We start from the raw sequence: 13,132 nt of genomic DNA on the forward strand, positions 1-13,132 counted from the left end.
GTGTAAAAGCAACCCTACTTCCCCTTGTTGATCAAGATAAATTACCCTATCAGTGACCTGCCATGGTCACTCTTCTAGCCTGCTGGTCCAGAGTGCCTTGGTAGCAGCCATAAATTTAGTTCATGTCTCTTTCTTTGTCCTCTGAAAAGAGCATTCTCTCTTTGGGGACCATTATCTCTAACCTTGCAGAGTTTATAGTTGTTGGAAGCACAAAATCCCCCAGTGTGTCACTGGGAGGGATGGTAAGCCAATCATAGTTCTTGGTCTTGGTTTCCAAATCTATGCATTCTTCCTATTGGGAACAGAGAATCATGTAGAAGTTTCCGAATTAATGCACACATTGAATCCTGAAGGATGGAACCCTATCCTTGCAGAGAACAGCCTCTGAGCTGAAACCTCAACTGTTCCAGCTCTCTCTAAGGCTGGATGCTTCTAGGTAGTGCAGTATATGATAAGAGCAGTAGATCCCATGGTCATGTCCTGTACTTTTGCTTTGAAGTGGCTCCCCTGTTTGGATGCTATGTTGTCTAGGACCCATGCCTGTGAATCAAGGCACACCATAAATCCCCACTTAGCAGTGCTAGCTGAGACTCTGCAGGCAGAAAAGGCAAACCTATATTTGGAATAGATATCTATCCTTATTACAATGAAACCACTGACCTTTCTAGAATAGAAAAAGGCCCAGTGTGGCCAAGCAGTAGTCATATTGGTCTGCTATGTATGTATGTACACATGTATGTGTGTATTATTTTTATTTATTTTTCATTTTTTCACATTGGCCTTTTATATGGGAGTCTATACTAGTACAGCCTCTATCACTACCACTGTGGTCCCTGCATTTATGGGCTCACATGTTGGTTTTGGAGTGGCCAATGACAAATGATGGTCTAATATCAACAAGGCAAGTAATTTTATTCATTTGGTTGTTCAATGCCTCTTCTGTGGCAGATATTTTCTGGTGGCCATTAACATGTAATACAAGAATTTCACACTTTTGCCCACTTTTTTATGTGCATTCACATGCCACTCCTCACACTTCCTTGCCTCTAATTTTCTAGTCCTTTTCCTTCCAAGCCACTGACAATTGGCCACCACCCAGGAATCTAATGAGTCATACCTTGGGCCACTTCCTCTTGTACATCAAAAGGATGGTAAGGTGCACTACTTTCAGCTCTGCCCATTGGGAAAATTTTTCCTCTGCACTATCTTTTAAGGCCACGCTTGTAATTGTCCATTTTCAGTGGTTTGCATATCAAACTATGCCATAATTTGGCCCCAAGGTATATGGTTCCCTCGTTCCCAGGCCTATCTATACCATAGTCCCTAAATATGAAACATGTCTTAAAAAGCCTTTTCAAGATGATGTTGTTGAGGCACCTGGGTGGTTCAGTCTGTTAAGTGTCCAACTTTGGCTCAGGTCATGATCTCACAGTTGGTGAGTTCAAGCCCCACATCAGGCTGTGTGCTGACGGCATGGAGCCTGGAATCTGCTTCAGATTCTGCATCTCCCTCTCTCTCTCTGTCCTCCCTGACTTGTGTGACCCCCCCCCCCAAGAATAGATAAACATTTAAAAAAAGATGAAAATGATATTGCTTATGCTGTACAAGTTATATATTTTCTGTTCTTAACCTCATCTTTTACATTTGATGCCTCAACAACTAGAATCATATATTCTAATCAATAAACGGGACAAAAACATATTGTATTCCAAGATGTGAAACCTGGTATTACTCAGAAATATCTTATTTGCATGCACATTCTCATTTTTGCTAAATGTTTAAAAAAGTAAATATATACAAGCTCAGTCGTTGCTTGTGTGAATATCTTTCTCACTGTTTTCCTACAAAATATTTCCATCCAGAAAAGCAGGTAACTGAAATACTCCCCAGTTAATATATGGACATCATTGTCATGTTTTTTATTATATAACAAGCCATGATTGGAAAATCAACAATTTCTGTTGATTTGAAAATACAGAAATGTTTTTAAAAATTAGGGATGTTGAGGGGTGCCTTGGTGGCTCAGTCGGTTAAGTGTCTGACTCTTGATTTTGGCTCAGGGCATGATCCCACAGTTGTTGAGATTGTGTCCGACATCAGGCTCTGCACTGAGGGCACAGAGCCTGCTTGGGATTCTTTGTCCCTCTGTCTCTCTGCCCCTCCCCTGCTCACCCTCTCTCATACTCTCTCTCTCAAAATAAATAAACTTAAAAAGAAAGGTTTTAAAGAATCAGGGATGTTAAAGCACGGCAAAACACAGTTACCTTCCTATATTTCAAAGACTACTATTTACATGTGTATTTAGACTTGTTCTGAGTTGTTTCAGTGTTCAAGAACAGGAAGTGGAATTTATAGGGAAGCAGACTTGGATTCAACAGAAATAAAACTTTTATAACAAAGATACACAGAATTGGAATGAATCATATCTAAAGGCAGTGAGTGTTCAATGGAGAATTGCACATTGATGTGTCTAACACGAGGTTACTTGACTAAATTTTAGAAATATCTTAAAGAGAATTCCTGTGCTAGGTAGGGAGAAGTAGAGAGATCAACTCTGAAATAATCTAAGATAAAAGCACTGCACAATGAGAGGAACATAGGTTTAAACAAAAACCTAATGGCAATGCCAACTTTGCCAAATTACATCATTTCTCCTCTATAAATAGGAATAACAAACTACATACCTTGCAGGGTTTTGTGAAGCTCTAATATAATAAAAATATGTGTCTAATAAAATGTCTAGCACATAGCCGTGTTGAATGAAATTTTTTATGATGCTCTGATTTTAGGTAGTTACACCTTTTGAAGCTATCAACATTTGACCTTTTTAATCTATAAAAATGAGAATTACACATGATTTAATCTGATATTATTAACAAATCTAGATATAATTAAATTCTAATTCCTGAAATGTCTAAGAGTCTAAGATTTAGATTCAGGATCTGATAATATATACGTGTGTGTGTATGTGTGTGTGTGTGTGTGTGTGTGTGTGTGTGTGTGTGTGTAAAGCATAGCATGATGATTTAGATGGAGAAGTTTCTTTCTGGAAGATCTAATATTGTAATGATATAAGATGTACCTTAATTGATCTATCCATTTAATGGAATTCAAATAAAAATGTCATTTTGTTTTGGTGCTGCATCTAAATTATATATGGGGTGCTGCATCTAAATTATATATTATATATATATTATTATATATATAATAATATATATATTATTATATATATATTATTATATATATATATATGGGTGGATCAGTAGTTACGTGTCTGACTTCAGCTCAGGTCATGATCTCATGGTTCATGAGTTTGAGCCCCACATCAGGCTCTGTGCTCACAGCTCAGAGCCTGGAGCCTGCTTCAAATCTGCCCCTCACCCACTCACCCACTCTCTGCCCCTCACCCACTCACACTCTCTCTCTCAAAATTAAATAAACATTAAAAAAATAATACATTATATATGGACAAGCAAAAGACCAAGAGTAGAAATAACAATCTTGAAAAAGAATAAAGTGGGGAATCTTAAATTGGCAAATACCTACACTTATAAAGCATCAGTAATTCAGTAATTATCCAGTACTTAATGGAGTAAGAATAGATAAATAAAGCTACAGCAGCAACAACAACAACAACAGAAGTATAGCATGATGATTTACAGGGGAAAAGTCTCCTTTCTGGTTCCATGCAGTTCCAAATGATTAGGTTGACCTCTAATCTATGGCTTACACCATGGGTACAAAATTGCTGGATTAGACAGGATTCTAAAACTCATGTGGTCTGGAAGCCCATGTCAGATACTTATGGTTGGGAGAGCATGTATGGGTAGAGAAGCCATTATATCTTCCATACCCCAGCCATATGCTCTGACAGTTAAAGCAGACTATCAAGGAGAAATTAGGCAATGATGTTAACTGATGCTGTTGTTGTCACCTTGCTCTCTGAAAACAGCTAAGAATAAGGGGGGAATTAATTGATATTTCTGTAAATCAGAGAATCCCTATAAACTGTGGAATAGTTTTAGCAAGTGCTGGAGTTTGGAATTTGTACTCTGCCATTGTTTAGAATTGCAATTTTCTATCATAAGTACTTTCTACTACTGAAGTCACATGGGTCCACTCGAGACATATGCATAGGTGTATTTTAAGACACTCTATTTCCTGACATAAGTAAGTGTTTGGTACTTTAATTATAACTCACCAAGAAAGACCATCTATTTACCTGTCTGTTGATCAAAATTTCTAAATTATGGAGAGAGGAAAAAGTGAATGCCAGCTATACTTAAAAGAAATAACAATAATTTACCTATGCAAGAAAATTATAGAGTACACATAATAAGCTATGGTGGATAATGCTCTAGTAAACCAATTGGATATATTAGTTATATGATTATTCTAGAACTTCTATTTCTAACCACTCATATTAAAACAAACAACCCCCCAAAAAAATTCCTACTACTTCAATTCTTTAGGTAAAAAAAAGCATAAATAATAAAAAAATCCCTTAATAAAAGTGACTAATAATAACTAATGGTTTATGGCTTAAATGATCATTTAAATTATATTCTATAACTTCAGCAGAGTTATCACTGTTTTGTAATGATTCTTCTATACTTGGAAAGACAAAAGAAAAATGGCTTTGTTTTTATATGACAAGTACTTTAGCACAGGTCTGAAAACTAGAAAGAGTTTCTGTCCCAGGAGAACTGAGCAGATTAAGCCTGAAACAATTTTTTTAAATTACCCCATAAATCAAAGCAAAGATTAGGATGAATTTCTGTGAATCAACATCAGGGTCATAGCCTAGGTCTAGGAGAGGGAAAAAAAACATACCAGGGAATCAAAAACAGTGCAGCCAGTTGTCAGTCTAGGAACATGGCAGATGGTTAAAGTCAGAAGTCACGTAAGTAGCTAAAAGAGCCAAGGCCCAAACCGCAAGGCAGAAGTTATGAGAAAAACACAACTGGGCTCCAACCTCCAAGCTGGGAATGGAAGCCAAGCAGAGGTGCCTCGTCACAGAACCCAAAGGGCAGTTGTTGAAACAACAGAGCTTTTTTGTTTCCTGCCCTTTTAAAAAGGCAATAGAAGATAATTAATGTCTGTGCCTCTCTGGCATGATCAAATTGGAGGAAAGTATAGTCTGATTGAGAGTTTGCACCTGTCCAACAAGATCTGGAGACATTCTGATTGCCTGCAAGGTGAGAGCGTAGACAAGTCAGGAGAAATCAGACAGACTGAATGCTCTTGAACTAACTCACCTTGGCCAGGTGACTTTTTTTGCATGATTTCCTTATTTCAGGACAGGAGAAAGACAACCAGGAATTTGAATTGTTATGCATGGCAAGTGTTGGCTTCTTTTAAATAACATTTCCTGTATTATGCCTAGTTAGTGGCATTAAGGACTGTGAACTAACCAGTTCTCTCCTCAGGGAAGTAGAGCATGGGAATCTATGTCTTTGATTCAAACCAATAAGAGAAACAATAGGTGATGGGGAAAAATAGTTTAATTGGGTGGTTTATAATTTTGAAAAACTCTGTAATGCATGTCCTTATTACCCCAAGAACACACTTGCTTTTCCTTGGCCCCTCCCTCTTCATGATTTTCCACTCCTATCTTTAGCATTTGCAGAGACTGAGAGGCATGCCAGCCCATTGTTCTCTTGGGGCCCTAACAAGATACATGCCCCAGAGCTCCCCTGGTGGGTTACCAACAGATCAACAAGTGGAATTTCTAACACTTCCCCTGAGTGATGGTACTAGGCTAATGATGTGCTCTGACAGGAAGCTTTTTTCCTGATACTGTCTAAAGTTTCCACTTCCTAATTCCTCTTACTGTTCACTCCCATGGTTATCACTTTGTACACTGGAAAACAATAACCTCCCCCTCATTAGTTTCTATTTTTAGACTCAGTTTAGTTAGTCTATATAGTCAGATGGTTTATATTTAGCTCCTCTTAAGTTTCTTCTATTAGTCACTAAAACTAGTCATTCCCTTAGTCATTTTTGTTTGTTGGTTGGATGGCTGGTTGGTTGGTTTTTAAGATCCTTGGCCTAAGAATTAAAACAGGATTTTCAGGGACAGCTCATAAGGGTGGGATCAGAAACTTCAGTCTATAGCCTAAAAAGAGTCTACTTATTCCTTGGAAACTAATCTAATTTTTCTTTTTTTTTTCAAGCCATATCTCCTTTAGTCTTGTATAGTTTTGAGTTCCTTCTATCAATGACACCTTCCTATCTGCGAGAAGAGTTTCTATATGTTGTTATCCCCAAAACTTAGCACTATGCCTAGCATATTGCTTGAAATCAAGATACACTTGATAAATGAATGAATAAATGTTTTAAACACTGCTGGTAAGAATTATTTCTGAAGGCAATGGAAATTTCTGAATTAATTTTTTCTGGATTTATAAAACATTTCCATTTTTCTCCTTTTTTTCTTCTCTAACACCTCTTCGTGTTTTGCTTCAATTTATATATGTCATTAGACTATTACAGAATAATTTAATCATGTACAGAATTTATGTGCATATTTTTGCATAACAAATGTTGAGCCACATGTCTTGAAGTGATTCTTACCATAGGATTTATGGCCTGGTATCAACACTTTATAGACATGAAACCTGACACCTAGAGAAGATAATAGACTTCTCAGATTACAGGAGATATGATTATGATTCAAAAGTTTTATAATATAATTTTCTCTTTTGTTCACACTTGATTCTTGTGATGGAAGATGACCCCATGGCAAGTGTATTAGTCAATTCTTTCACACACAATTCTTTCACTCAGCATACATTTTTGTCTTACATTTGGAAATGTGGCTCCTGTTCAAAGGGCTAATCTCATCTGTGGCTCAAATTCTGCAAATTGCAGACTCCGGCAACTCACTGCTGACTCCTGAGGTTTCCCAGAAGCGTGAAGCTTATAATTTTAGAGAGTTAGAGAGTTAGAAGCTGACTTCTTAGAGTTTTGAGACCCACTGTAGGCCAATAACCAGCATTCATCAGAAGTTCTTACTGTGGTCTCTTTTCTGCACATTCCTGTTTTCCTTGGTGTATTTTCTCTTTTGCTTCTGCATGGAATTTTGAGGTTGGTCACATGGTGGCGCTGTAGCTAATAGCTTTTCTTGTGTATTTTTCCATTGCCTTAGCTTTGTTTTTAAATTACAGATACATGAAATATGTGCATCTTTTAAATTCAGCTGCAGGTGAAATGATTTAATGGCTCTTGACTTCTAGATTAATTTTAAACATTAGAAACATTGTAAAAACAGACTCTTGCTAATAATGATCATTATCGTAATGGCTGCAGGCATAATCATTTACCAACATTAACCAAGTGATTAAAATCCATCATGAGTTTAATTTGAAAAGATTTAAGTTCCTTTGCAATAAATGGCTAATGATATTAGCTTCATCTCTGTGAGGTCAAAATTTATCATTATATGACTTTGTACTTCCACTGCTTGATAGAAACTCACTCTTGTTAACACAGGTCATATTATGTCTATTGTTTACCAAGCACGTGGCGTTCCCTATATTGGTACTGAATTGGGCCATATGGTGCACCAGGTACAGGCAATCATCACTCTTTTATGGCCCTGCTATTTGATAATTTATTATTTCACAAGGCAATGACCTTAACAGATGTTAAGATTAATTACCATGGTCAGTAAAACCTGTAGGGAAGGGGAAACGTTCTGGTTTTATGACTCATTTTTATTAAAACTAGATACATTTATAATAATCAGATCTTTTTTTGATATAATATTTTCCTAACTTTGTAAAAATGCCTTTAAAATGTGTCTAATCTAAAATTTAGCAGTAACTCTCCAGAAATATTGTCTCTACTGACAAAAGAAACAAAAAAGATTCAGTGCTAAATATTTTTCCACAAAGAACCTGCCTCTGGACTTTAAATTTTCTCATCTTGCTATTTCTTTTAATGAATCATGAACAAAATCTTGACATTGAAGGGTACACTACCCAATAGATACTCCACAAGGATAATAATCTTCCACAACTTAAAAAAAATTAGAAAAGGAAAAAAACACAACAAACAATAACTACCCAAAACAAACTTTGGCAAAAAAGTTTTGGAAGGAAAAAAACCATATTTATTAATGGTTACTGTTTCATTTCCAGAAGTTTCCCCCAAAGGAAGCAACCAAGTTAATATCTCTCACTGATTAATATTAGAGATTAGCCTTCCACAGGCTCACTGGCAATGTTAGTTGTTTGCTCCTCAAAACAGGTCAATGTTGTTATTCCCATTTTTCAAAGAGCTCAAGATCCAAGATGGAGAATTAACATGCCCATGATTGTTAAATGAGTGGGTTGAAGGCATGTCAATTGGCCAATAAAATGCTAATGTGAAAAGTAAATACTTGCTCTCCAACTAGTTTCTAAATTCCAGTTCTTTAGAATGTTAGTCTTTAGGTAGGCTAAAGTTTGGAAGATAGGTAAGAAGTTAAAAAAAGATTTCCCCAAGGAAAATTAGATAATTTAAAACTCGTACATAGAATTCACTACAATATTTTAATGAAGTAAAAATTACAAAATTTTAGTTAAATTACAAGCTTTGGTAGCTTTCCTCAGCTTAAGCCATTACTTAATTAATTAATTCATCTATTTACTTAGAATAACTATGGATTACCTACTCTACAGAAGATGCTAGATGTCAGGCACCCTAGAAAGTTAAGATTTTCAGAGTGGACACTAATGATTCACAGTACTGCAATTCATCTCCCATATACTTGTATCATCTCCTTAAATAACACATCTTTTTGTTAAGAGTAAAGACAAAATACAGAATTTAGCACAGCATATTAGAATGGAAGCAACTATAAGAGAGAATCTATGCAAAAAAACTGAGACCCAGAAAAGTAAAATTCCTTATCAAAGATCTCACAGCTAGACCGTAGCAAAGAGAAACCGAATACGAGCTTCTTGTAGTTCATCCCATTATACAGCTTCCCAAAGACCTTTTAAACATCTCCTTCATATACCTGAAATAGTAATTTTAATTCTCCAAACCTATATACAATAAGTGTGTGCTGAGATAGATTTTTTTTGAGGGATAACATAGTAGAATATAATAGTGATTTATGTTTGTTTTAATGTCCATCTCAATACAAATATCCAGTAAAATTTCATGTGACTTAAAGATATGACAATTGTGCTCCCTAGGTTTTATGGAGCTTCAGTGATGACTCTAATGCTTTTATGGACTGAAATTTCTCCCTTTTCAAAGACAGAAAGGGAGACAATACATCCTTGTATAAAAATTAATGACTAAAAATTTGTCCTGTAGTTACAGATTTATTATCCCTAATAAAATTTCTAAAAAGTGCTCTGGTTGGTGCTGCAGTCATTTGAAAATTCTCTGGTCTAGTTATTTAGCACCTTTTGGCCAATAAAAGTTTACAAGTCCCACATTTCTTTCCTTGCTTGTTCAGGTATTTTTAATAATTATTTTAACATTTCAAAATAACTTAAATATGTAAAAATAATTAAAACAACATATGAAGATAATATGAAAATGGTAGAAAGACAAAATCCAGAATCTGTACAGCAAAATGGAGGATCATGAGACACGGAGACAGGTATCCAGCTGCCAGTCCATTAAAGCTTGTGTGTAATGGTCTGATCACTTATCTGCTTAATTTCCTGCTAGCCAGACATGATCACATCAATTTCCTTTACAAGCAACTATTACACAATTACAATTCTGAAGGAAAGCAAAGTGATTTTAGACTCTAAACACACTGACACAATGAGTTCACTGCGTCCTTCCACGGGGAAGAAATAATATCATCTACTGTGTTTGGAAAGTTTAATTTTGAAGAGTTTGGAGCATCCAACATTGTGGCACGTATCTCACAAAAAAAAAACCCTCAGAAAACTCAGAAATTAAAACATGTTTTTGTTTTGTTTTGGTATTTTATAAAGAGAAATTTTGCCAAGGGAAGAGTATTTGAGAATATTTTTTTAATCCCCAAACAATAAGAAGGTCAACCCTTGTCTTTACAGCTATACTACTTCCCTCAGCCAGGGCTAACAGCTAAATTGTTATGTTTATTCACTCATTTTTCTTTTAACAGTTCTTTGCTTTTCTTGCTTACTTTGCTGCATCACTAGGGAAATTACCACTTAAGTTTGCCTGGATTTAAACATTATATAAATGGATTCACATATTCTTTTCTGTGATTTGCTTCATTCACTCAGCATTATGTTTCTAGGTTCATCCGTGTAGACACATGCGAGGCTTCCCTTTCCATTGTAGTATAATTTTCCATTATATAACTCCAGGAAAATTCATTTTCCACTCTATGATTAATGCATATTTAAGTTGTTGTCGACCAAGCTTCTAGAGAGCATTCTTACAGATGTTTCCAGATGCACACGTGCCACGGTTTTTCTAGGTTATATACCTAAGAATGAAATTGCTGGGTCAGAGGTATTTTTTTCCAAACTAGTAGCAATTACTCACCACAAGCAACGGGAAAGAGCTCTGCTGTTCCAAACTTGTCAAGACTTGATATTTTCCAACTTTCAAAAAATTTGGCCAAAAAGTAAAAAATGGTATTTCCTTGTGGTTTTAATTTGCATGTCTTTGATTTCTAACAAAGTTACCCATTTTTTGCCCACTTTCCTACTGCATTATTCATCTTTTTCTATTAATTTTAGATTTCTTTAAATATTCTAGATTCTATTCTTCTGTGGGTTATGTGTTTATGAATATTTTCTGCCAGTTTGTGACTTGTATTTTGCCTTTTTTAAAGTGGTATACATTATGGATAGATGTTGTTAATTTTAATGCAGTCAAAATTATCAATCAGATCCTTTATAATTTGTATATTTTCTGTCATCCTTAGAAAATTTTCCCTTAACTGGGATTTTACAATAAATTCTATTTTCTTTAAAGTTCTAAAGTTTTTACTTTTACTTCTAAGTCCTTAATCCATTTGGAATTGATTTTTTTTAATGTTTATTTATTTATTTTGAGAGAGACAGAGCATGCACACAAGCAGGGGAGAGGCAGAGAGAGAGAGAGAGACAGAATCTGGGCAGGCTCCACACCATCAGCACAGAGCCTGACATGGGGCTTGAATTCACAAACTGTGAGATCATCATGACCTGAGCCGAGATCAAGAGTCAGATGCTTAACCGACTGTGCCACCCAGGCACCCCTAGTTCTAATGTTTAGATCTTTAATCTATTCTGTGTTAATGTTTGTATATGGTATATATTATATAAATGGTATATATATATATATATATATATATATATATATACCATAAATGCTTTTTTTAAAAAGAATTTTTAATGTTTTATTTTATTTCTGAGAGAGACAGAGAGAGAGAGAAAGACAGAGAGAGAGAGAGAACAAGTCAGGGAGGGGCAGAAAGAGGGAGACACAGAATCTGAAGCAGGCTCCCGGCTCTGAGCTGTCAGCACAGAGTCCGATACGGGGCTTGAATTCATGGACTTTGAGATCATGACCTGAGTCAAAGTCAGATGTTCAACCAACTGAACCACCAGGCACCCCTAAAAAGAAAGCATTTTTAACTCTTCCTAGTATGTAAGTACAGAACAAGCATTTTAAACTTTTCTTTTTCCATATTACATATGAAAGAGTGTAAAATCATAAGTATAATTCTCAATTTTTATGAAGTGAACACATCTGTGTAATCAACACCTAGATCAAGAAACAGACCATTTACTAAGCACCCCAGAAGCCACCCCCCCCCCAGCCTTTGCCCTCTCCCTAAAGTAACTGATATCCTGATTTCTTTTTTTATTTTTATTTATTTATTTATTTTTTATTATTTTTTAATTTATTTTTGAGAGAGGGAGAGACAGAGTATGAACAGGGGAGGGTCAGAGAGAGGGAGACACAGAATCTGAAACAGGCTCCAGGCTCTGAGCTGTCAGCACAGAGCCCCACGCGGGACTCGAACTCACGGACCACGAGATCATGACCTGAGTTGAAGTCGGCCGCTTAACTGACTGAGCCACCCAGGCGCCCCTCTTCTTTTATTTGATATGTGTATATATTGTTAAATGACTCCAATATCTTCATTTCTAATACCACACATTACATTTGCTAATTTTGAAACTTAGAAAAATGAAATCATAGTGTATGTACTCTTTAAAATCTGACTGGGGTTTTTTTTTTGCTCAAAAATCCGTTTGTAAGAGTCGTCCAAATTGTTGCTTGCAATTGCAGTTCATTCTTCATAACTGTGTAACATTTCTTTATATGAAGATACCACATTTTATATATCCATTTTACTGTTGATGAGCATTTAGATGGTTTCCAGTTTGCAGCTATTGCAAATAGTGTTGCTATGAGTATTTTTGAACATTTCCTTTAGTGAACACATACACTAATTTCTGTAAGTATATACCTAGGATTGGAATAACTGGGTCAATAAGTTACACATATGATCTGCATTGTATATATTGCCAAAATTTTTCAAAGGGTTTACCTGGCACACAGTTTAAAAAAATTTTTTTATGTTTATTTTTATTTTTGAGACAGAGAGAAACAGAGCATGAGTAGGGCAGGGGCAGAAAGAGAGGGAGACACAGAATCTGAAACAGGCTCCAGGCTCTGAGCTGTCAGCACAAAGCCCAACATGGGGCTCGAACCCACAAACTATGAAATCATGACATGAGCCAAAGTCAGACGTTTAACCAACTGAGCCACCCAGGCGCCCTACCTGGCACACAGTTTTACTCCCTCTTACAAGAATGAGAATAACTCTCTAGTGACAGTTTCAGGTTCTATAATAATAGGGGGTTGGTAAGGATGTGGCAGATTTCTGAACAAGGGGACTTCCTAACTCAACCTTAATCACACCTGCTCATAGGATCAAATTACTGCCCATGATTAAAGCACTGCCATTTTTCGTTATTGTTTTGGGGTTTTAGGTGGTAAATTATTGAAAAATAAGTGAATTATAGAGAAATGGTGAGACCTCTATGAAAACTCATAATCAGTTGTAGAACTTTACTGTTTTTATTTTTATGTTAAAAGGAAGAAAGCTACCCATGTACCAAACAAAAGTTTGATTTTTAAGACATTCAGTTCTTTCAAGCCCAAGCAAATCTATATAGATGCAAAG

The sequence above is a fragment of the Panthera tigris genome, chromosome C1 (assembly GCF_018350195.1).
Source record: "Panthera tigris isolate Pti1 chromosome C1, P.tigris_Pti1_mat1.1, whole genome shotgun sequence".
Classification (NCBI taxonomy): Eukaryota; Metazoa; Chordata; class Mammalia; order Carnivora; family Felidae; genus Panthera; species Panthera tigris.